This window comes from Sus scrofa, chromosome 10, assembly GCF_054392235.1.
Source record: "Sus scrofa isolate SSC_HxYL_T2T_F1_AM1 chromosome 10, Sscrofa_HxYL_maternal_Yorkshire_Landrace_v2.0, whole genome shotgun sequence".
NCBI classification, from domain to species: Eukaryota; Metazoa; Chordata; class Mammalia; order Artiodactyla; family Suidae; genus Sus; species Sus scrofa.
In genome coordinates this window covers 28,861,721-28,885,541 of record NC_139392.1, presented here as the reverse complement: position 1 = coordinate 28,885,541, position 23,821 = coordinate 28,861,721, and the positions used below count along the sequence as shown (strand labels likewise).

The 23,821-nt window shown below is 48.0% G+C and overlaps 2 pseudogenes; both read right to left on the bottom strand.

The window, feature by feature from the left end:
* Positions 1-1,017: 1,017 nt before the first annotated feature.
* LOC146398896 (uncharacterized) lies at positions 1,018-6,348 on the bottom strand (annotated as a pseudogene).
* Positions 6,349-22,810: 16,462 nt separating this feature from the next.
* LOC146398894 (sushi domain-containing protein 4-like) overlaps positions 22,811-23,821 on the bottom strand; it is a 60,536-nt pseudogene continuing 59,525 nt past the window's right edge.

Sequence of the window (23,821 nt, the reverse complement as noted above, 5' to 3'; positions counted from 1 at the left end):
GGTGTGGCTCCAGGCTCTAGGGGTCTATTTCTGACTCTTGCCTGTGCTTCTGCTGCCAACAGAGCTCAACACTAAGTTCCTAAATGAGCATCAGTACCATCTCCAGAATCATTGCAGCAGCTGACACTTGGTTAGTGTTTTGCTCACTCCACTCCCCTTTCCCCACCTGGCTTGGGTCCTCCAGGTTGTGTGGTGCCCCCAGGGTATGGCTTCTGTGCCCCCAGACATTTGTAAGACTCAGCAGCCTCCCTCCATCCTGCAGGATTTGCTCACATCTCCTCTGAGCAAATACTAATCTTTTCCCCATCACCCAGGCCCTCAATCACTACGAAGGCTCTGGCAGTCATTGGCACAAGTTCCTGCACTGGGGAGTTTTTGGTGGAAGGGCTCCAGCTGGGGCATCAGTGGGGCAGTCCTCCCCACCCAATAGTTTCTTGGGACGCCAGCAGGAAGCAAGGCACTTTTGCCCTCTCAAAACATCCCATAGTATTTTGAAAGGTAACAGGAATGCAGCCAGTCCACAGCAGCCCTTTTGTATCTGTGCACGTGGTCCCCAGGCAAACATGTCTACCTCTCTGCCTGCATCAACAGCAGTCTTGTCATCAGGCCCTACACTCCCATCACCAGCGATGAGGACCAAGGCTATGTGGATCGTGTCATCAAGGTAAGGAGGGTAGGAAGGAGCTCCAGGAGCCCCTCACCCTCCTCTCTCTGGGATTTGTAGAAACTTCCAAGATGTATTTGATAGCAGGAGATGCATGTCATTTGGGGACATGGGGAGAGTATGTGGACTGGGAAAAGAGCACCTGTGTCATTCCTGCCCAGCTCCAGGCAGGTTCTAGTCAACAGGGGCCTCAGAAACCAGGGACATTCCAAATAAAATTCTTCCCGTTCTATCTTAACAGGTCTACTTGAAGGGCATGCACCCCAAATTTCCTGAGGGTGGAAAGGTGTCTCTGTACCAGAATAGCCTGAAGCTTGGGGATGTGGTGGCGATTTGAGGGTCCAGTGGGTTGCTTACTTACACTGGGAAAGGTAATGGCCCAGCTTCCACTCCAGTGCCCCTGGTCCTCCATACACAGTGTGGCTCTGAGTGTTCATGTGCCTGTGCGCAGGGATAAGGGCGGGTGGCCGCTCCTACAGACACAGCACTGAAACCATTGGAGGTATGTTCTTCAGTCCCATTTGCTGCAGAGATCCATTCCCTCCCTGTCCCCATGAATTCACCAGGCCTGACAGCTGTGGCGATGACTAAAACAAACCAGATCCTTAACTCTCTGAGTGAGGCCAGGGATCAAACCTGCAGCCTCATGCATCCTAGTTGGATTCATTTCCACTGTGCCATGATGGGAACTCCCAGTTTGTCTTATTTATGCTTTATTAATAATTGACTATCAAATTTTATTTTGCCCATATGTTTACTTAATTCTCCTGAGTCTGATGGCTGAGTTTATAAACAGTAGCTCTTACTCAGGCTGATGATCCTCCGTGTGCCCCCTGCAGCACACCAGTATCATGGAAATGGTTTCACTGGTCACTGAACAATCTCAATGGGTTTGCTGGGTACTAGTTTCCTCTGGAATAATAGCTACTTTCCCATTTGGCTGATTTTAGGAGTGGAACCAAAACTGGTCCCGGATGGAGTTAAGAATCATATTTTTGTGAGCTCTGCATTGATTCAACAGCTAGTTCTCCAGCAAGCCATGCTAATAGAGGAAGGGGCTGGAATTAGGTTTTGCGTGCTCTTTTATGTTGTTATTGTGTTACAGAGGTGGAGTCTTCACTCCTGGAGCAGGCTTCTGCAGAACAAAGTGAACAAAGTTGATCAAAAGACTCAACCAATGTGGTATTGAATTTAGTGTCATTAGCAGCTCTGAAGTCTAAATAGGTGAATATTTAACTGAAGTCATAAAGAGCACGAAATAACAGCTTTTTAATTTGGTATTTGAAATTCTATAATCCTTCCTGACTATATGTGGAGAAGATTGTCAATCTAAAATATGTGTACCATAAAAGCAGGAAATTGTACTTGCTTAACATAAATTTCAGATCGTAGCTGATTTGTGATTTGATTGCTTATGAGAGAAAACTAGTATTTGACTGACTTTTTCATTGAAGAATTTATGGTCAGTTTTTATAGGGAAGCTGGTAGATCCAAGGGTAGGATGGGTGGCTGTGTGTTGCTGACACATCTCTTGATGAAACACCCAGGCTTGTGGTCATATCAGGCAGTAACTGTGTTTTTCTTGCCATAATAATGAATGCCATCTCACTTTCCCATGAGTTTGACTGCAAAGTGTAGGCCTTTGCTATTTTAGCCTAGTTTTTCACCCATCTGTGCTGGCTAAGTTAAATAATAAAGGATTATTGATTAAACAGTGGTTTTGTGTTAGGATGTGCCTGTGTATTTGAGTAGTGGTAGAAATGTGTTTCCTAAGTAGTCTATGTACTGCTAATAATGGGCTCGTCATTCATCATTTTCCCTGGTTCTGTAACTGTGTTGAGTTTTAAGGATATAGCTGGTAAATTTTGATTGACTTCCTTTTTTTTTGTCCTTTTCAGGCTGCACCCATGGCATATAGAGGTTCCCAGGCTAGGGGTCAAATCAGAGCTGTAGCAGCTGACCTACACCACAGCCACAGCAACACCAGATCCGAGCTGCATCTGTGACCTACACCACAACTCATGGCAACACCACATCCTCAACCCACTGAGCGAGGCCAGGGATCAAACCTACATCCTCATGCACACTGGTCAGGTCCTTAACCCACTGAGCCACAAAGGGAACTCCCAGGAGTTGTAGTTCTTAACCCTCTCAGCATCATTAGTTTCAAGTCAGCTGATGGAAGCCACAGGACATGACCACTACAGTTGGAGGGTCTTAAATCAAGGCCTTATTTTAAAATAACAGTCATGGAAAGGATTATGTTGGATTTGCTTTTCCTTTGTTTCTGCATTCCCTCCATTTTGTAGTTAGTAACCACCTGAATCTGCCATTTTGAACTTCGGGAATGTCTAGAAGACTAAAACATTTTTCTACAAAAAGCAATGGGGGACACAGCAGGACTTTTGTACCTTGGAGGACCGCACAGGGTCCTGCTTTGTTCAGTGATGTGAGTAGACTCCTATCATGGCAGTAAAAGTATTGTGTGTGGACATGAGTGGGGTGTCCTGGGAGTTCTCCCTTTGGGCTAGAAAGTTGCATTTGAAAGCTGCTACCAGAGGCCTGTCACATAGTCACCTAGGAGCATGTTTGGTTTCAGGAAGTCTGATTGAATGGCCCTTTTCTTACTGCCAACAGGCAAAATTGGTGGGATATCCAAATATTTGAGATTGGTGTGTATTCTTTTAATACTGTAGAAGTTCTGAGGTTTGCAAAGGATTGTCTGGGATGGGAGTTCCCCAATGATGTGGTTTCATATTCATTTCCTTTCCCCTGATCATTAATGAAATGCCTGCTCAGATGCTTTGGTCATTTTTTTTCCAATGCGTTTTCCAATGCATTGTCTTTTATTTTAAAAGTATGTAGTTGTTGGAGTTCCCATCGTGGCACAGCAGAAGCAGATCCAACTAGGAGCCATGAGGTTGCAAGTTTGATCCCTGGCCTCACTCAGTGGGTGGAGGATCTGGCCTTGCCATGAGCTGTGGTGTAGGTCCTAGACATAGCTCAGATATGGTGTTGCTGTGGCTCTGGCATAGGCTGGCAGCTGCAGCTCCTATTGGACCCCTGGCCCAGAACTTAAATATGCCAAAAAAGACCTGAATAAATAAAAAAAACCAAATAAATGAATAAGTTGCAGCACTTAGGTATGAATGTGAGTTCAGCACATGTAATTCTGAAAGGATGGGAGGAGCTGAGCCTCCTAACAAAGACAAAATGGCTAAATAAACTATGGCACACCGACATCCTGGGAGGCATGCTGCCTTATAGATGTTCTTGGGGATATTTACTTGTCGATGGTGATGCTGAATGTAGATAGATAGATGATAGATAGGTAGATGATAGAAAGAAATTAGTGTGTATTATATTTAAGTTAATGTGCAAGACTTCATATTTTACCCTTTAGATTTTTCCTAAATATATATATATATATATATATCTACTCTGAAAACAGAGCCAAATGTACTTGGTAAAAGGATATTTTCCTGTAAATTATTATTTTTATTTTAGTGCTTCCTTTATTCAAATTTATTTCAGGAGCTTTTTCATTTATGTGCACAGTATTCTTGCATTCTTTGCTTTATAAACTCAGGCACTCAACCAGGAGAAGCTTCAAGGGCTGGGCTGACCCAAAGTTCTGTGAACTTTGAAGTTTTCAGCATTACTGGGCCACAGTGAAGGTTAGATTACTTGCCCTCTTCCAGGCTTTAAGGTTAGGTGTAAACTTTCCTGAAAAGCATCAAGAGGGCTAAGCTTCCAAGGGTGAAATCAAATCTGATTCAGTATATTTGCTCCTGTGAAAAACTTCCCCAGCTCAGACCTGTGCTAGCACAAGTTAATCTCAAAGTGGTACCAGAGAAACATTTCATGCATAGAGTTTGGTTGGTTACCTGGGTTGGGGAAACAATAGCAGGTGAAACTATTGTGGGAGAATTGGTGCTTCTGTGCCCATTGGCTTCTGGAAGAAGAGGCAGGGGGTCATGTTTCACAGCAACCACAACCACCGCATCCACAGGCTCTGAGGGGTGGATACAAAGTCTTTTGGGAGAAGAGGGGCCACAGATTTCCCCAGACCCAAACACGGACTCATACAGAGCATGCTTGTGCTCAGCCTTAGATTTCATGTTGGGGCCAACCTGGCTGACTCTGGGGAGGATATAGGTGTTCCCCAGCCAGGGTGGCTGGGGGCAGTGGTGGTGGGAGGAATGAGTGGGGGTATGGTGGGAGTGGTGGCAAGCCACCCCATTCAGAGCCTCAGTATAGCAGCCTTGCCGGGCGGGCGAGCCCAGTTTACTACTGATGCCCATGATGCTGTTGAGCATGGTGATGGAGACTGCCCCGATGCAGTGGTTGGTGTAGGTCTTGGAGAGCTTGGCCACCTTGGAGAGCATCTACATCCTGGTGCCCAGCAAGTTCTTGCTGATGTCTTTGTCCTCGTACCAGGTCATATCGCCCTCGCTGCAGTGGTCACGGGGCAGCTGGAAGAATGCCTTGCAGAGGGGTCTGTGCTTCGACAGGTACTTGACGAAGCTTGTGTAAGGGCAGAACTCGGTTCCTGTCTCATACATGAGGGGCAATTTCTCCTCGTCACTGCTCTTGGCATGCTTCTTGCTCCAAGACAATGAGCACAATTTGTGGTAGGGCCCGAAGTACTTAAGGTAGACGAACTTGCCACCATCCTCATCCATCGCCAGCCCAAAGGAGTCCTTGAGCTCACGCTGGTTCTCACGGCCTCACGTGCAGAAGTACATGCACGTCTCGAACCAGACCTTGTTGAGCAGCCTGAAGGGCATGTTGGTGCTGAAGATGCTGGAGATTTAGAGCTTGCCCAGGTCGGCCCCCGTGATGGATTGCTTCTGCACCTCTGGCGGGGCACCCTGTTCCTCGAGCTTGCACATGACCACAGCCAGTCAAGTTGGCGCTGCACAGCTTGGGGTCCTTGGTGAGGTCGAGCGTGCGGCAGTAAGGGGACTCATTGAGGTAGTGGTTGAGGGAGCTGTGGATGATGATGAGCAACGACATGCTGTAGAGCTGGCCACTCTTGGAGTGGGCCTCTGCATAGAATGCATAGAACAAGCACAGCACGTGGCACAGAGCCCCCTTGTCCATGGTCTCCAAGTCTGGGCTCTGCGCCTTCTTGCTCAGGTACTCCTGGAAGATGCGCAAATCATAGTGGGTTGCCAGCCGGGTGTTCTTGCTCAGCTGGGCCCGCTCGGGGTCCCATCCCCTGGGCGGCCCACCACAGGCCTGGGGCGCCAGCAGTTGCAGTGGCGCCTAGGGCTTCAGCATAGAGCTCTGGTCCATATTGATCATATGGACCAGCTCAGGCTCCAGCTCCTCCCCAGCCAAGTCCTCAGGCTCCAAGGGCTGGTCCCAGTCCAGCCCCATCTCTTCCTCCTCCTCCTCCTCCAGACCCCCACCTCCACCCTCCTCCTCCTCATCCCCTGTTATCTGCACCTCCTGGATCTCCTTCTCCTCTTCCTCTTCCTCCTCCTCCTCACCAGTGCTGCAGTAGTGCAGGTGGCAGTGGCGGCGGCTGTGGCCCCCAGCACCGTGCTCGCCCTCACCCTCCTCCCCATTGTTCTCCTTGGCAGCAGCGGCAGTGGCGGCGGTGCTGGCGCTGCGGCCCGTGCTGGTGTTACAGCCCCGGCTGCCACGCATTCTCGCCATATTGCTGTCTCTCTGCCTCCTGTAAGTTACTCACCTTCCTAGTGTCTGCCTGGAGAGGATACAACATCTAAATCACAAGAGGAGAGACCTCTGTGGGTGTGCCTGCAGCACTGCTGTCTATGGTAAACAGCCTGCTGCTGACACTTTATAAAAGGAAAACTTTATCTCTCTTCTTGATCTGAAAGTGCCAACCAATGAACACTATCTAAACAATACTAACTCATAAAATGTTACTAAATGAAAAAAAATCCTGTTACAGTTTATAGAGTAAGATCCCCATTTAAAAAAAATAACACCACACAACTGTGTCTGAAGATACACGAATATGAAAAAGTCTGAAAACTACCAGGATACCCCATGGTGTATGCCTACTTTCACTGTTGGTACTGTCTCTAGCTTTTGGGACTTGTATAGAAAAGCAGAAAAATACAAATGAAAAGCCAAACATGGGTGTTCCCATCAACGCTTGGTGGAAACAAATCTGACTAGCATCCATGCAGACACAGGTTAAACCCCTGGCCTAGCTCAGTGGGTTAAGGATCCAGCATTGCCTCAAACAGTGGTGTATGTCACAGACATGGCTCGATCTGGCATTGCTATGGCTGTGGCTGTGGTGTAGGCTGGTGGCTACAGCTCCAGTTCAAACCCTAGCCTGGAAACCTCCATGTGGCATGAGTGAGGCCCTAAAAAGAAAAAAGAAAGAAAAAAAGAAAAGCCAAACACAGCCTAGAGAGGTGCTGAGCATAGAATAATGGTGCTCACTGGCAGGGGTTCAGGACACTGCTTTTGGTGCCTGGTAGGCCTGGGTTCAAAGTCAGATTCTGTCATTTACCAGATAAGATTCTGGGCAAGGGGCTTTATAGCTCCAAGTCTCAGTTTCTTCTTCTTTAAATTAGGGTTCATTGTGCTCACCTTACAGTGTTATCAGACCATAAAAGTGATACCATTAAGTCTTTCACAAAATGACTGCCAACAGCAAAGTAAATGGGCATTGGTTTTAACAAAAATAATCACCTTTATTGAGATCAATTGCACATAATAAAATGCAATTGAGCTACACAGTGCTGTGGCTGTAGCCTCTCCTCCCATCACCACAGATTAAATTTGCCATTTCTATAGTTTTGTGTAGATGAAATCACAAGGATATGCTTCCTTCCCTTTTTGAGATTCAGTCGGTTTGTTGTTCCAGGTATCATTAGTTTGGTTCCTAAGAGCCCCAAATGTCTACGAGCAGGTAAAGGCTGTACAGTGATGAATTATCCAAAGAAAGTTCTAACCTTCCACTTTCAGTTCCTGGGAGGTGATCTTTAGGATGCTGGAATAGCCTGCTTCATGGGACTGTTTGCCCAACAGTCCCACAACGTGATTTATGATGGATGGGTCTTTGGAACACACTCTATCAATTCCATCCTCTGGGAGAGGCTGGAGATGATCATCCATGTGGCAATAGGTGATCAAGCTCCAGTATAAACTCTGGAAACAGTGCATGAGTGATCCTCCTGAATCAGCAGTATTCTGTACACTCTGCTATGCATTGATGCCGGGAGGGGGGTGGGTAACACATCCTGAGAAAATGGAAACCTCATGTTGGAAACCCTTCCAGATTTGGCCCTATGTGGTGGGAACACTTGGTTGATTCTAATTTGTATCCCTTTGCTGTAGGAAAAACATAATTCTAAATGGAGCACTTTCCTGAGTTCTGTGAATTGTTCTAGGAAATTATGGAACCTGAGAGGGGTGGTGGAGACTCCCAAATTTGTTTCTGAAGTGAGGAGGGTGTGGGGATTCCCAGACTTGTGGCTGGTGCCTGAGCTGAGAACGTCTTGTAGGAATTCTGCCCTCAGACTTTTCAGTTTGGCAAACTCCCTGCCCATGGATAAATGCATTGTGGTATGTACCATGGAAGGGTACTCAGTGATTTGAAAAAGGACATACTATTGATGCATGCATGGGACACAGAAATGAATCTCAAAACTATTGTGTGTGTGGGTTTAATGCTGCAATTCAGCAACTGACCCAGATAACAGGTGACCACGGATGCCCTCCCCCTGGGCTTATTGCACAGAAAAATGCCATGCCAGGAAGGCAAATTGCCATGGTTTGTGGGTGAGGAGGGTGAGAGCTTCATTGGGAAGTGAAACATTGGTGGGGCCCAGAGGATAGAGTGATATGGAAGCCATGAGGGCACTTCCTTCTAACACAGATGGACAAGCCTGGCAGGAAAATGGACACTAGGGCTCAGGGAAAATAAAGCAAGGCTAGGGGTCAGTGAGAATTTGGACTCACCTGTAAGGTGTGAGGTGACCCTAGCATTTTCAGAGCTGGATGTGGGTTGCCATGTGATGAAAGTAAGGTGGTGGAGTCTCCACTGTGGCTCAGTAGAAATGAATCTGACTAGCATCCATGAAGACTCAGGTTCAATCCCTGGCCTTGTTCAGTGGGCTAAGGATACAGCATTGCCTCAAACTGTGGTGTAGGTTGCAGAATAATCTTGGATCCTGAATTGTTGTGGCTGCAGTGTAGGCAGGTGGCTAGAGCTTTGATTCAACCCCTAGCCTGGGAACCTCCATATGCCACAGGGATGCCCCCCAAAAAAAGATCAAAAAAAAGTAAGGTGGAAAGAAAAATTTGCTCCCTACTGTTGTACCAGGTTGAAGACTAATATTGTTGTACCCACTGGAGAATAATTGGAATGGTTGGGCAAAGGATATTTGCTCTGAATATAGCTGTCAGCAACCCATGCACATTTCAATACCCAGTGAAGTGCTTTTCAGACTTTTCTCAACAGCAACTGAAAAATAAATTTTGCATCAATACTCAGTATGCATACAAATGAAACAAAATTTCACCAAACAATATGTGCTCTTACAGCATGCAGTGCATTCTAAAATTTCCTATTCTATCCTGGTCTATGGTTTCTTTTCCTTGCCATTCTTTCTTTCTTTCTTTTTCTCTTGATCTTGCCCTCTTTCTTTCTTTCCTTCCTTCCTTTTGCTTTTCAGGGCCACAGCCAAGGCGTATGGAGTTTTCCAGCCTAGGGGTCAAATCAGAGCTGTAGCTGCTGGCCTACACCACAGCCACAGCAATGCAGGATCCAATCCAGGTCTGTGACCTATAACACAGCTCACCACAATGCCAGATCCTTAATCCACTGAGGGAGGCCAGGGATCAAACTGCATCTTCATGGAAAATAGTTGGAGTTGTTACCAATGAGCCACAATGGGAACTCCTAGGATTTCTTTTTAAAAAACATACTGGTGATTAAGCACTAATTTTTTTCCTGGCTAAATACATTTGACCCCTTCCACATCCTATAGTGAAACTGCTTTTCTGGGTGGATGGGGGCGGGGGGCATTGGTGTTTCTGCAGAGCTGCAGGGATGGGCTCTGGTGTGGCTCTGACAGTGAGCTGGGATGGGGGGAGAGCAGTTATGGGGACTGGCTCTGCCTCTCAGGTCATGTGGCCATAGGCACATCTTGTCACCTCTGACCCTGACTTGCCAACTCTTCAGAGGGACTGGCCACACCTGCCCTGCCTCTGAGTGGCCCTCAGAGTTGAGACCAGGTACTTGAAAGCTTCTTGGAGCTGCTATGAGCTATTTGAGGGAAAGGAATTATGTCCCTGTTTTTGTAATGCGCCCCACACCCTTCCCACAGACACCTGGTAACCACTGCAGTGGATGCATATCACAAAGCAAGCATGGGAGTGTCACAGCATAGGTGATTTTAAAAGTCTGAGCATCCCCTCCAAGGCAGGTAGGACTACATATTTTAGATACATGGTCTGTAAACATCACTCAGGTATTCTTTGTAGGAAGTTATTATGCTCATCATATGGGTGAGGAAACAGAGGCTCAGAGAGAGGAGAATGTTGCAATGATTGCATGGGTGAGAGATTTCAAAGCCCAGAGCACTCATTAGCCCCTGTCCCCCTGCCCACTCTGCCCCACTGTGAAGTCCTTGACCTTCAACAGCCAGGCCCAGGGCATTTAGGGAAGTGTGTTAGCTGCAGACAGCCATGGATGAACACTGCAGCCCGAGGTGCCCCTCAGTGCTCTGGAGAGCTCTCATGTATATAGATATGTCTCTGTCATTGAATCTGGTTTCCCAAATTATGATCATTGCAACTGCAAACACGCAGGGCACCCAGCTCAGCTTTGTTCAGACCCTTGACTCCTTATGGCAGACATGGTTGTTACACCTGCTCTAACAAAGTTGGGAGGGTTGAGATGGCTTTCCCAAAGTCACACAGCCGATAAGGAGCTGAGCTGAAACTTGAACTCCACTTGATCCCCAGACCTCCAATTATGACAATTTCAACCACTATGTCTTGGAGATTTAAGGAACAAGAAAATGGGAAGGAATAGAGAAGGCTGATGCTCAATTCTGAGGATATCTTGAGTGCTCTCAAGGAAAGCCAAAGTGCAAGAAGAGAAACATAGACTGAGAGAGCTGAGGGCCAATCAGGTCAGAGTGTACAGCATAACCCAGATTCCAGCAACCGCCCCCCAAAGCATTCTATTATTCTCTTTTTTTCTTTTTTCTTTTTTCTTGTTAGGGCTGCACTCATGGCATATGCAAGTTCCCAGGCTAGGGGTCAAATCAGAGCTGAAGCTGCCAGCCTAAGCCACAGCCATAGCATCACCAGATCCAAAGCACATCTGCAACCTACACCACAGCTCACAGCAATGATGGATCCCTGCTAGAACAGCCTTGGCTGTGGACTCTCCTCCAGGCAGGTGGATTTTTCATAAACACTTTGTTGTCAATCTCAAGAAGAGGAGAATTACAGTCTCAGGGTTCTGACAGCATGGTGCCCCAGAACACACTCTCCATGCTCCTGTCCCATGTGCATGGTGGGGTCACTGGGGGCCTGCCAGCCAGAGGAGGAGACTGGAGGGGAGGGTGCGCAGCTTCAGAGAAGGGAAAGTCTTTATAAATAACTCCATCCTCCCTCTGCCTTGAAATCACAGCACTATGACAGGCTATGAAATTAAATGAAGAGCAGCCAGGGCTACGGCATCAGTGGGGAGAGAGGGTGCAGGATGGGGATAAGCTGGAGAGGCAGGTTAATGATAACTCAGGTAAACAGGTGACCCCTGAGAGGAGTCAAGAAGCCCTGGGATGTGCACTTGTCTGAGTGTGTGTGTGTATTTGTGTGTGTGTGTGTGTGTGTGTGTGTGTGTGTGTAAGATATACACACAGAAAGAGAGAGAGGGAGAAGGCCATGAAATCCACTTGTATTTCATCCCTCCCTCTTTTTTTTTTTTGATTTTTAGGGCCACACTGGCAACATATGGAGGTTCCAAGGTTAGGGGTTGAATTGGAGCTGTACCTTCCAGTCTACACCACAGCCACAGCAACATGGGATCCAAGCTCCGTCTATGACCTACACAACAGTTCATGGCAATGCTGGATCCTTAACTGGCTGAGCGAGGCCAGGGATTGAACACACTTCCTCATGGATAGTAGTCAGATTCATTACCCACTGAGCCACAATGGGAACTCCTGATCAGAGTATTCTGAACACACTTGGCCCAAGCACTTCCAAGCCAGCTACACAAACTCTCACGCACACAAACACAATTTTCATCCTTAAATCTTGGTAGCTAAGCTGTACAACCACATGAGATGAAGTCAAGAGAAGTGTGCAGCCTGAGTTGGTTTCTCTGGAGCTCTCAATGTGACCCTGATAAGTGGCATCCTGTGGGTTAAGCTGACTAACTAGACCAGGGGCTCCTGCCCCAGTGGCCACACAGCCACCTGGGGAAAACATTCTTGGCCTGGGAGCTTTCCATCAGTTTGATTCAGATTGAGCCCAACCTCTTTCTTAGGAAGATTTTGTCTTCTTGCTCATGGCCTTCCTTCCCTTATTTAAATAATTGCCTTATATTTTTTCTCCTAGTCTAACTGGGGACAGACTCTTGCTCACTTAAGGACAATCCTTTTAATGTTTTTGTCGTTTTGCCTTTTCTAGGGCCACTCCCATGGTATATGGAGGTTCCCAGGCTAGGGGTCTAATCAGAGCTGTAGCCACTGGCCTGCACCAGAGACACAGCAATGTGGGATCCAAGCTGCATCTGCAACCTACACCACAGCTCACAGCAATGCCATATCCTTAACCCACTGAGCAAGGCCAGGGATCAAACCCACAACCTCATGGTTCCTAGTTGGAACCACAAACCTGTTAACCACTGAGCCACAACAGGAACTCCCAAGGGCAATCCTTGAGTGACATTTTCCACTATAGTCCCTTCTAGATATAGGACTGATGTTTTCACCAGCTCTTCTGGGATTCTCTTACAGAGAGAGACTTGATGTTAAATCCAGTTTTTCCTTCATAGGAGGGGCCAGTAGTTACAGATGCACAGAAAGCTATTCCAGAGCACAGGCTACCCATACCAAGAAATCTGCCTGGGCTACTCAGATTCAGCCAGAGTCCATTTACACAACGCTAACTGAGAGTTCTCCACACAGAGAACTTAAACATCCCCAGATAAACAAGGAGAAAGTGCAAATTATGACTTAGGGCCCACATCTATTTTTGCACAGTGCATACCAATGTGGTTTTGCTCTTTAGCTAGGGCAATGCAACTACTAATTCCTTGACACAGAGCTACTCAGATGCAAGAATTTGTTTCCTGAGACTGTTACAAGAAATAAAGACCATTAGGAATTTGGTTTTCCCTTCAGAAATCCAGCAGGCATGATGGGGCTAGATGTGGAGTGTTTAAGCACTGTCTCTTAGAGCATAGTTTGAGCAGGACTGAAGAGGTTAAAGCAGGCCCAGAGAAAGGGGGCAGGCATTCAGGTGGGCTGGAATGTGCTAAGCTTGTGTCAGAGACTTTTATCATCAAGATTGTGCCATCAAGATCTTATCACAAGCACAGACTCAGCTTGGATGAGGAGCAAGTGTAAGAAATAAATCAGAACATCAAAGAATGAACTGTGAAAGGCATAAAGTACCACACACCAGCTGGCAAGAGAAGAAATTAGTCACAGAATTTGATCACTTGGAAGATACACTTGTAGGACAATATGAGCTGAGGATGTCTAGAGGAGCCACGGGATGTCAGTGGGCCCTCAGGGACAGGTGGATTCCTGAAGCTCTCAGCAAGCCTAGCCTGGCTCCATGGCATGTGTCTGGGAGGTGTGGGGGATTGAGGCAGGATAGAAGGATTGATGGATTTTAAATCATTGCCTAGTGGTTCTGCCAAGTTCAGTCAATACTTCCTCTGTCTTAAAATTAAAAAAAAAAAAGAAAAGAGATGGGTAGAAAAGAGAGCATAATAAAAAGAAGAGTAGGGGAGCAGAAAAATAAGACAAGGTAAGAAGAATGCAAAGAAGGATAAAACAGTTTAATAAGTGCAAATTATGGTCTCAGAGCCAATATTAAAAAGATTTCAGTTGGGAGCGATGGGAGTTCATGTGTTTGTGTTTACTTCTGTTTCTGGGAAGATGTAATAGATTTTTTTTTCTTTTCCCCTTACTAAGGATGATTAGAAACTTTACACCATTTATATAAAGTCTACTTTTTTATATAAACAAAAGGCTGTGAAATGTGGAGGAAAGAAAGTAGATGAGCTGGGAACTGTGAGAACTGAGGATGATATGGTGGGGAGGCTCCACATATCCCAGACAAGGAGCTGAAGAAGCGACCAACAGGTGCAGACAAAATAAAGAAACAAACAAGAAAAGCCTGCTCTCGAGCCAAAGGCTGGGGAGAGAGGCAGGCTAGAAAGACACAAATCTTTTAGACAGTAACCATTCTACTCCAAATGCTACAGAGAGACAACCTGTCAACCAAGGTCTAGGGAGGAGCATGGCCTTCTGACCTCATGAGATTTGGAAGAGGTACCCCAACACCTATGCCACAGTGGTGACTGGACAGGTCAAATAGGGAGCCTGAGTTATCATCTCAAATAGCTGGTCACAAGGAATCCCTGACCCCGACCGAGGTATGAGTAGACGTCACATGTAAGTCTGCAACTCCAGCCCTCACTTGGCAGTGAGGGACACTTGCTTCAAGTCTCAGTGGGGTCTGACCTGTACCCCAACTGGCAGGAAGAAGGCAGTGACTCAAGGATCTTGCCTGACTTCTTTAAGTGACTGAGCTGACATGTAAACCCAGGTCTGTTGGCTTTCAATGCCCAGGAGTTTAAGCAGAAGCCAGGGTCCCCTCCAGGCATGTGGCACCCACTCTAGGCATGGGGCAAACCTGAAGCTGATATCTGGAAACCATTGTTAGGGGCCCATGTGGGGCTGGGGAGGCCAGAGCCCCCCAAGAGGCCAGGGATGCTCATCGGAGACAGTGTTTGGCCAAAATGGAGAAGCAGGTGCTAGGATGAGGGGACTTGTGAATTAAGGGCTGATGTTAGACAAGCATCTGGTTCAGTGACTACAAGGATGGCTTGTCAGCACTTAGACACAGAAGTGGTGGTGAATAAAAATCACTGATCCTGAGTTAACAAAGAATGAGTTATGCCAGACTGACCTCATTCCTCTCCATGGCTTTGCCCTTCTGATGATCTATGGGAGGTAGAGGGGAACTCATAGACGGCCACACTATAAATATCTGCGGTATGCCTCCTGACATTTGCAAGGACACCTTTGGAATGTGAGCTTGATGCCACCAAGGAAGGCTGCTTTCAGGTGAGTTGAGTACTTGTGCCCCAGGGGGCCCACTTAGCCACCACAAGCTCAGAGGGAGTCTCAGGAGCAAAGTGGAGATGGTTCAATAACCAATAAGGAAAATGTCACTGTGAACTGCTTGCAGAGAAAGCAAAGCACCTTGGAGCAGGCAGATTTAACTTTATATCTGGGGTGTCAGAGGGGTACCAATAGCATTGGGTGGGTGAAACCATAGCAGTAACAGCTGACACTGTGGAGTCTGCTCTAGGCCCCCCTACTCACTGTGCATAGATTCATCAGTTGCTCCTGACAAGCCTATGAAGTAGGTCCTGTTATTTGCCATGTTTTACACTTGGGGAAACTGAAGCAGTGAAAGGGGACAAGGCCAACAGACCCCTGAGACTGAGTCCCTTCCGTTATTTATTTATCTATGCATTTATTTTTTTGGCCACCCCGAGGTACCTGGAGTTCCCAGGCCAGGGATAAAATCCAAGCCCCAGATGTGACCTAAGCTGCAGCTCTGGCAGTTCTGGAACCTCAACCCACCAATCTGGGCCAGGGATTGAACCTGTGTCTTGGTGCTCCTAAGATGCTGCTGATCCCATTGCACCACAGCAGGCACTCCAGGACTGAGTCCCTTTAGACTGAGATTGCCCTCTATGGTGGGGAAAGTGTACCTATTTTATGCACAAAAAGATGGCCCTTTACAGCAAGGGGCTCCCCATACACAGCTCTGGGAAACCCTCCCTGCCCCCCAGGCAGAGTTGGGGATCCCTCCATGTGCTGGCATGGTACCAGGGATGTGGTGCCATTGTCACACCCCACAGCTGCCCTGGTTTATCATTTCCTGTGTGTACAGGCCACGTCATCCATTTAGGGGGGACCGTCTGTGTGTACCTTAGTGATGCTTCAGAGTTTTTCATCAATGTTGGCAGGTGTTGGGGACTGAAGATGGAAGGTGTGGCAAAGCATGGAGGACAGAGAGAAGTCCTGGGGCTGTGGAGCCTGAGTGTTCACATGTGCAACAGAATCACTGGTAGAGGCCAGCTGAAGGGACAACAAATGAAGAAGTTTGTCAAATCCCCAGTGTTGTCTCAAGGGCAGCTGTGGAATGTTCTTTCCTGAGTCCTTGAATGGCCTGGGGAGACGACCCCATAAGAGATGCCCCGGCCTCTCCCATTCTCCAGCCCACAAGCCAAGAAGCCTGCGAAGACTTTGAAGTTTCTACTTGTGAAAATCGGGCTGCTTTCCTTGTCCTTTGCACAGCTCAGAGCTCTGAAAGACACAGAGGATTCCTATGTGCTTATTGCTAAGGGAAAGGAGCCATTCAGATAATGCCACATACTGTCTGATTCCAGCTATGTGACATTCAGGAAAAGGCAACATAATGGAGACCATCAAAAGGTCAGTGGCTGCGCATTCCCATTGTGGCTCAGTGGCAATGAATCCAACTAGTGTCCTTGAAGATGTGGGTTTGATCCCTGACCTCACTCAGTGGGTTAAGGATCTGGCATTGCTGTGGCTGTGGTGTAGGCTGGTAGCTACAGCTCTGATTTGACCCCTAGCCTGGAACTTCATACACCACAAATGTGGCCCTAAAAACAACAACAACAGTAACAACAACAGCAAAAACCAAAAAAAGATCGGTGCTGCCAAGTGTTCAAGGGGAGAGAGGGGTGAGCAGGTGGAGCCCAGGGCATGTTCAGGACAGGGACACAGCACTCTATGACACATGTCATTGTGCAGTTGTCTAAACCCAGAGAATGGATGACACCAACAGTGAACCTTGATGTAGAGGTTAGTTAACACTAAGTACTGGCTCATCAGTTGTAGCCAGGGTACCTCACTAAGGCAGAGGTTACTAATGGGCAAAACTGCACTGAGAGGGGGTCATATGGGAAATCTGTATTTTCTGTACAACTTTTCTATAAACCAATGACAGCTCTACAAAGAAAGCCTCTTTGAAAAACAGAGCTCTGTGTCTGACCTGGAGCATGAGCTGGAAACAGGGCCAGCCCACTGATGTGAAGTCATAGGAATGTGAGAACTCTGGGGAAGGGCAGATCCTCACTGCCCACGGTGGGTTTAAAAACAGGCAGCACCAATGTCATCATGACACTTGTCAGCTTCCTTCCTGTCTCCTGGCCCAAAGACACAATGGGCAAGCAGGCTTCATAGACCTGGAAATACTCCAGTAATACTGTGTGAGCAAAATCAATCTGATAGATTTGTTTGGGCATTTAGTTGCTTGAAGTCATCCTAGCCAAATGGACTCTGTGATGGGCACCTTTAACACCTGTTTATGGCTGAGGAGTCCAGGTAACTGCCCCAGGAGGGCAGAAGTGCTGAGGCTGGTGGTGTCTCTTGTCCCTCACCCCCATCGCAACTGATGCGGTGGCAGAGTGTTTAGAGCATGGAGCTCCCTCCTAAGGGGATGTTGGGCAGGATCTGCTCCTAAGCCCCAGATGCTCATTGGGAGGAGGAGCTGGGAGGAGTGTGGACATGGAGGGGAGGGGCAGGAGTGGGCTGCTAAGAGAGACCTCAGGCATGGGGCTGGGTGATGTTTGACTGGATCTTTTAAAAAAGCCAGGAAAGAGGAGTTCCCCTCATGGCACAGTGGAAACAAATCCAACTAGGAAACATGAGGTTTTGGGTTCGATCCTGGCCTCACTCAGTGGGTTAAGGATCCGGCATTGCCATGAGCTGTGGTCTAGGCTATCAGCTGTAGCTCTGATTTGACCCCTCTTCTGGGAATCTCCATATGCCATGGGTGCAGCCCTAAAAATAAAAAAGCCAGGAAAGAGAATTTCACCATGTAAAAGCTGAGGAATTCTTTGAGGCCATCTGTTCCCCCTTCACAGGACCACTGAGCAACCAGGGCTCAGAGGTTTCTGAGACACACAGTGGTGCCCTCAGCTGGATCAAGGTGTCCCTGACTCCTAGGCTTTGCAGGTGAGCAGACCTTCTCCTGTGCCCCCATCTCAGCCCAGCTCTTTTCTGCTTCCCACTCCCCACAGGGAACCACCATCCTCAACCTGGCACCAGCCTCCAGGTCTAGCCCTGAGTTACCTCTCCATCCCCAGCCCTCAGCTGCCCATGCACCCCACTCAGATTGCTCCAACCACACTGCTATGTCTGCTGCAGCCTCTGAGAGCCCAGGTTGGGAGACCTTGTCCTTAGCATCAGAGCTCTGGGTTTGTCCTGCCTGTTTGCCCCAGTCCTCATTTCCACTGGATCAGAGATGGCAAACTCAGCCTGGCCCATAGCAGGTGCTTTATAAATATTTATTGACTGAACAGGGTTTATAAATATTTCTTATGGGCTCTAAGCAGACATTATCAGCTTCCTTCCTTCAAGCCCCATCCCCCCTCACTCCAAACTATATCTTTTCTCCTTTTTTGCTGCCCTGTTGCATAGGGAGCTCCCAGGCCACGGATCAGAACCAAGCCACAGTTGCAAGCTAAGCTGAAGCTAAGGCAGCACTGGATCCTTAACCCACTGTGCCTGGCTCAGGGATTGAACCTGTATCCCAGCACTCCCAAGATCCTGATCCTGTGGCACCATGGTGGGAACTCCACCCCAAGCTCTTCTTGCATCTGCTGGTGCTGACGTTTCTTTATCCCAGGGTCTTGAAGGACCTGGGACCAGGGTTCTGCATGCTCTGAACACACAGATGAGGCCCTGAACAGGGCCAGTTCGGCTGGTACTCAAGAAACTGGGCATGCCTCTGGCCACTTAACACTGCACACTGCAGGTGCCCAGGGACAGGTTTCCAGCCCGGTGAATGCTACCTGCCACAGCAGCTGAACATGGCCTGGCAATGCCACATGCTCTGTGTCACCTTTTACGGTTTCAGTGCAATGGTGCCCAGCATCAGCCATCCTGCTGAGCAACTGCTGCACCCGGGGGCCTGTTCTGCCTGCTGGAGCAGCATCTTTGCCTCCCACTTCCTTCTCTATCACCTTGAAATGCATGGGCATTAACTTTTATGCTCTAATTTGAAAACAGAAAATAAAATTAGGGAAGCAGGTTAGTGTTAATCTCTGGGACTGCCCATGCAGGTGACCTGAGTCCTTCAGAGTCCTTGGGGGAATTTCTAAGGTTGTCCTGTCTTCTCACCTCCACTCCCCACCCCAGCAGAACTTTCTGTAGCACTCAGAGAGGGGCTGTGCTGGGAAGGAGAGCAAATGCCCAAAGGCTAAGGATGACAACTTCCCTCCACAAAGAGAAGCCAGGCAGGTGCTCCTAGGAGGAGGGGCCAGAGGAAAGGGCACATTTTATCCCATCACTCTAGGGCAGCCCAGACAATCTTTGTCTGCAAGCACATTTGAAGGACCAAGGCAGAGGCACACACCTATGGACACCCACCTGAGTTAATCACCTACATGATACCCTCTCTCAACAAGGGAGAGAAGTGGACATTTATTGAACACCTCTTGTGTGCTGTGACACACCTTAGCTGTCATCCTCACAGCTCAGCATGAAGGTAGAGGTAGACCATCTCCAGAATCTTCATGGACATACTGAAGTTGGTCATGGGGGGGGGGAAGCTCAAGTCCACAGCTAGTTAGTGGCAGAAGCAGGGCTTTTTTTTTTTTTTTGTATGTTTTAGGGCCACACCTATGACATATGGAGGTTGCCAGGCCTGGGGTCAAATCTGAACTGTAGCAATTGGCCTATACCACAGCCACAGCAACTCAGGATCTGAGCTGCATCTGTGACTTACAGCACAGCTCATGGCAATGCTGGATCCTTAACCCACAGAGTGAGGCCAGGGATCGAACTTGAATCCTCATGGATACTAGTCAGATTCATTTCTGCTGAGCCATGTCGGGAACTCCCAGAAGCATGTTTTGAAGCAGGTGATGGCCCATTCCAAAGCCTGTGTTCTCCCAGGATGGCACACTGGCTCTGCAGGGGATGGCTTGGGGGATGGCTTGGGACCTGGGTGTCTAGTAGGAGGGCTGTGTCACACAGCTGTGTGTGGGGGATTGGGCTGCAGGCTGTGGCCTGTGAGCCTTTGTGTGTCACTCCCAGCTGTTCTGGGCTGCTGTGTGGTTGGGGGCAAAACCCTTCTGCTGGAATAGGAGGCAGCTCTGGCTATGAGCTAGCTGCTGAGATGGGTGTAATTAGTGGGATGCAACCTTGCAATGAAATAAAACTTCCATGGGAGCTTCCCTGTGGCACAGCAGGTTAAGGACCCAGTATTGTCACTGCAGTGGCTTGGCTTGCTGCTGTGGGGCGGGTTCGACCCCTAGTCTGGGAATTTCCACAGTCCCAAGGTGTGGCCAAAAATAAATAAATAAATAAATAATGAAAGAATAGTAAAGAAAAAAAGCTACATGGAAGTGAAGTATGAATACGTCTCATGTGTAGAATGGGGAGTCAGTCAGCCGGAAAACCACTGCCCTGCAGTTCCTTCATACACGCACCTGTGCAAACCTGCCAACACCATGGGTTCTTGGCACTGGCTCCTGATCACTGTCCTGGGGGTGCCACCCTCTCCCCAAACAGAAAGAGCTTTAGGGGGAGCAGGTGGCTCTGTCACAGCACACTTCTGCATTCCAATTCACAATCCAGCCAGGTTTGTTCTATTACCTATTAATTCCTGAGGCTGGCTGAGAGGGGTTGGTGCTGTCCATAGCCAGAGGGCCTCCGGGACTTTTACATGAACAGTCAGATTCACCACATGCTTGGGTATCATGAGGACATTTTCTTGCCACATAAACTCACTACAATGACAAAAAATCATGGGAAACAGTATTTGCGAGTGAGACTCAGATGTGGCCACACACTAAAGGACCAAGGGGATGACCCAGGTAATTTGGTTGGACAGCGTCTGATGCCATCCCTGAGCAGGTGCTTCCTTCCCACCAGCATCTGTGCTTAAAACAATGTTGACATGGACGTGGTATGTATGTGTCACTTGTGTTGTTACCTGTCTCGCAGGTGTGCAGGCTGGACGCTTCTGATCTCTACTTTTGGAGAAAGAACATTCTCAGGAAGGAGAGGACAAGACCCAGAGACAGCCCTGTAGGCCTCTTGGGTGGGAAACAAGGCACTTACCTGGTGGTCTCTGAGACAAACCCTCCACTTACGTGGGATCAGGGTAGGACAGGTGTGGCATGGGGAAGAGCTGAGACCCGCCCAACAGGGATCCTTGGAAGGCTGCTGTGGCCAGGGTGGGGGTGGGGGTAGCTACTACAGTGAACTCTGGCTCCCCCCACTCCCACACCCAGCCACCCACGCTCTCTTTGAGCTGGCCAGATGGGGTTTAAGCATGGACATGTATGAAATCCAGCTTTCATGGTGAAACACCATTATTATTACCAACCACCTTTACCCACATGCTCAGCACACTGCTGCTGCTGCTGCTGATGGTGGCACCCCCACCCATGGCACTGGGTGAGGCACAGCCTGTCTAGTCCCCTCCCTCCTTCAGCCTCTGGTTCTGGCCCTGCACTGTCTCCACCCCCCACATCACTGTCACTGCCCGCCCAACTCCACTCTGCTATTAAAGTCATGCTTCAAACTGTCATTTTCTTTTTAATTTTTAATAAGTCTGTGTTGAGAAAAAAAAATGGGGATTTGGTCAAGCTTCCAGCTCTCATGATTGTATCAGCATAGCAATTTGATGAATCAGAGTTTTGTCTGTATTTGTCTAAAACCCAGAGGAGAAAAGGAATCAGCTCCACAGATCAGCATGTATTTGAAGAGACTCCTCAGGACTCAGGGAATTCTTTTTTATCAATCACCTTCTTAGGAACAACACCCAGTGGGCACCGGGAGAGCATGCAGAGGGGAAGCTGGGTTGACAGGGAGGTGAGGCAGCCAGAGGCACCAGGAGCACAAGCAGAAATCATCTTTCTTTAGGCTGGGTGGCCAGCCTGTGGACCTGCCAGGACAAAATTAAAGGAAAAAAAATCCCACCTCACATTTTATTTGGAGCAGGAGGAAAGTGCTTTCAGAAACAATTTCTGTTTTGAAAAATTAAATATGGCTGATTTGGAAGCAAGGGCAACAACCCTAAGAGGTAACTAGACAGGGACTAAACAATTGAGATAAACTTTTGAGTAGGATCTTTTAAGAATGCCCCGACAAACATTACTGTCATAACTTCTCCACCACGAGATGTATTTGGACATATTCTGATCATGTGTAAGGTCGCAAGATTTACCCAATGCCATGGATCCCTGTGGTAGACCATGAATACAAATATGATATCTCAGCAAAGGACAGTCCAGAGGACAAGAACTCTTCTTTTTGAAGGAATTTACAGAGGCAGAGTCTGCCCGAGTCTTTCTTTTTTCACTGGAACTGCCAAATCCCACTTTAGTCTTGCATTGCACAGAACTGTCCAGTGCAAGAAGACCATCCAAGAGACATGTGAGAATCTTTCCCTCTGGGAGCCCACAGGGGGCACTCTGTTGCTCCTCCTGCCGAGGCTGATCCATAATCTGGAGTCCAGAAGACAGCTTGAAGCAGATTTTAGAAGTGATTTACATAATGTGACATGTTTTCAGAGGACGCAGGTAGTACTCATAACATAAGTCAATGGGGGATGTGGGAGCCAGGCTGAACACCTTCCTCTAGGACCATGCAGGCTTTCCCCTCATCCTTTTGTTCCTCAGTCATCCTGTAGATCCTCAAGTTTCATGGAAAAGCCCTTCCCCCACCGTTTGCCAGCCTCACTGTTGAGTCCGAGGATGTATGATGTGATAAAGCTGTCCCCATGTTGATAAATCAGAAAACATCCCCCATCCCCCATGCTCTGTCCTTCCAATGCCTCAGTCCATGTACAATGTTAACATCCCCCAAGGGGCAGAAGAATCACCCAGACTTTGCCCAGTTATGGATCATCTTCCATTAGGGGGATCTCTGTAAAAGAAGAGGTGGTTATTATGTTAATCCACCAAAAAACACTGCCAAGATCTGGAATTGGGAGTTTTAGTAACATATCTACAATCAATCAATCAATTTTTAAAAAAAATTTAAGTCACACCCAGATGGGCAGTATCTCTGGAGCTCCGGACTGCAGGTTTGATCCCTGTGGAGCACAGTGGGTTACAGGCGGATCAAGCATTGCCACAGCTGCAATGTAGGTCATAGTGTGGCTCCAATCTCATCCCTGGACCCACAATGGCCAAAAAAGGAAAAAAAAAAATTCTTGAAATCAGCGAGAAGAAGAAAGAGTTAAGCACATAAACCAAGCCCTCTGCACAACATTATCCACTGGAACATCTCACACCCAGCTCATCAAAAATAAATTCTAAGGCTTCAACCATGCACCCTAACAGTCATACAAACCAAAAGGATGGTATGAAGTAGAGGAACGCTATGGGTAACCAGGAGAGACCCTGTTTCCACTCATGATTGTTGCTACTTCCTGTCAGTATCAGCTGGAATCAGTGCTTTGCTTGGCAAAGTGGGGCCGGTGCCTGCTCCCCCAGCAACAGAGCCCTAATTCACCTGATGCATTTTTACTATTTTCCCATGAGCTGCCATCTGCCTTTCCTTGCGATAGGCACATATACATCTTTCATTTTATACCTGGTACACATCACCTGTTGTATCCAGAACCTCTCCAGGGCTGGGCCCTCCTGCCTGCATCTGGGGCTTCACTTCTATCAGGTGTGTGTCTTCTGATCCTAAGCACCCCTCTCAGAAGCCCTGCCTAATTAAGTAAGAAAGGAGAAGAGCCTCCTGGCTCCCATGGATGGCCTGAGAGCCGAGTGTCTCCCACTGCAGCCTGTGGCTGGGTGCTTTTTTGTGCCTCCTGAAATTTCAGTTAATGGGCTCAGTGCTTGCAAGAGGAGGCTCATTCCTTCCTGAAGTGGCCTTGCCCATGGCCTCCACAAGC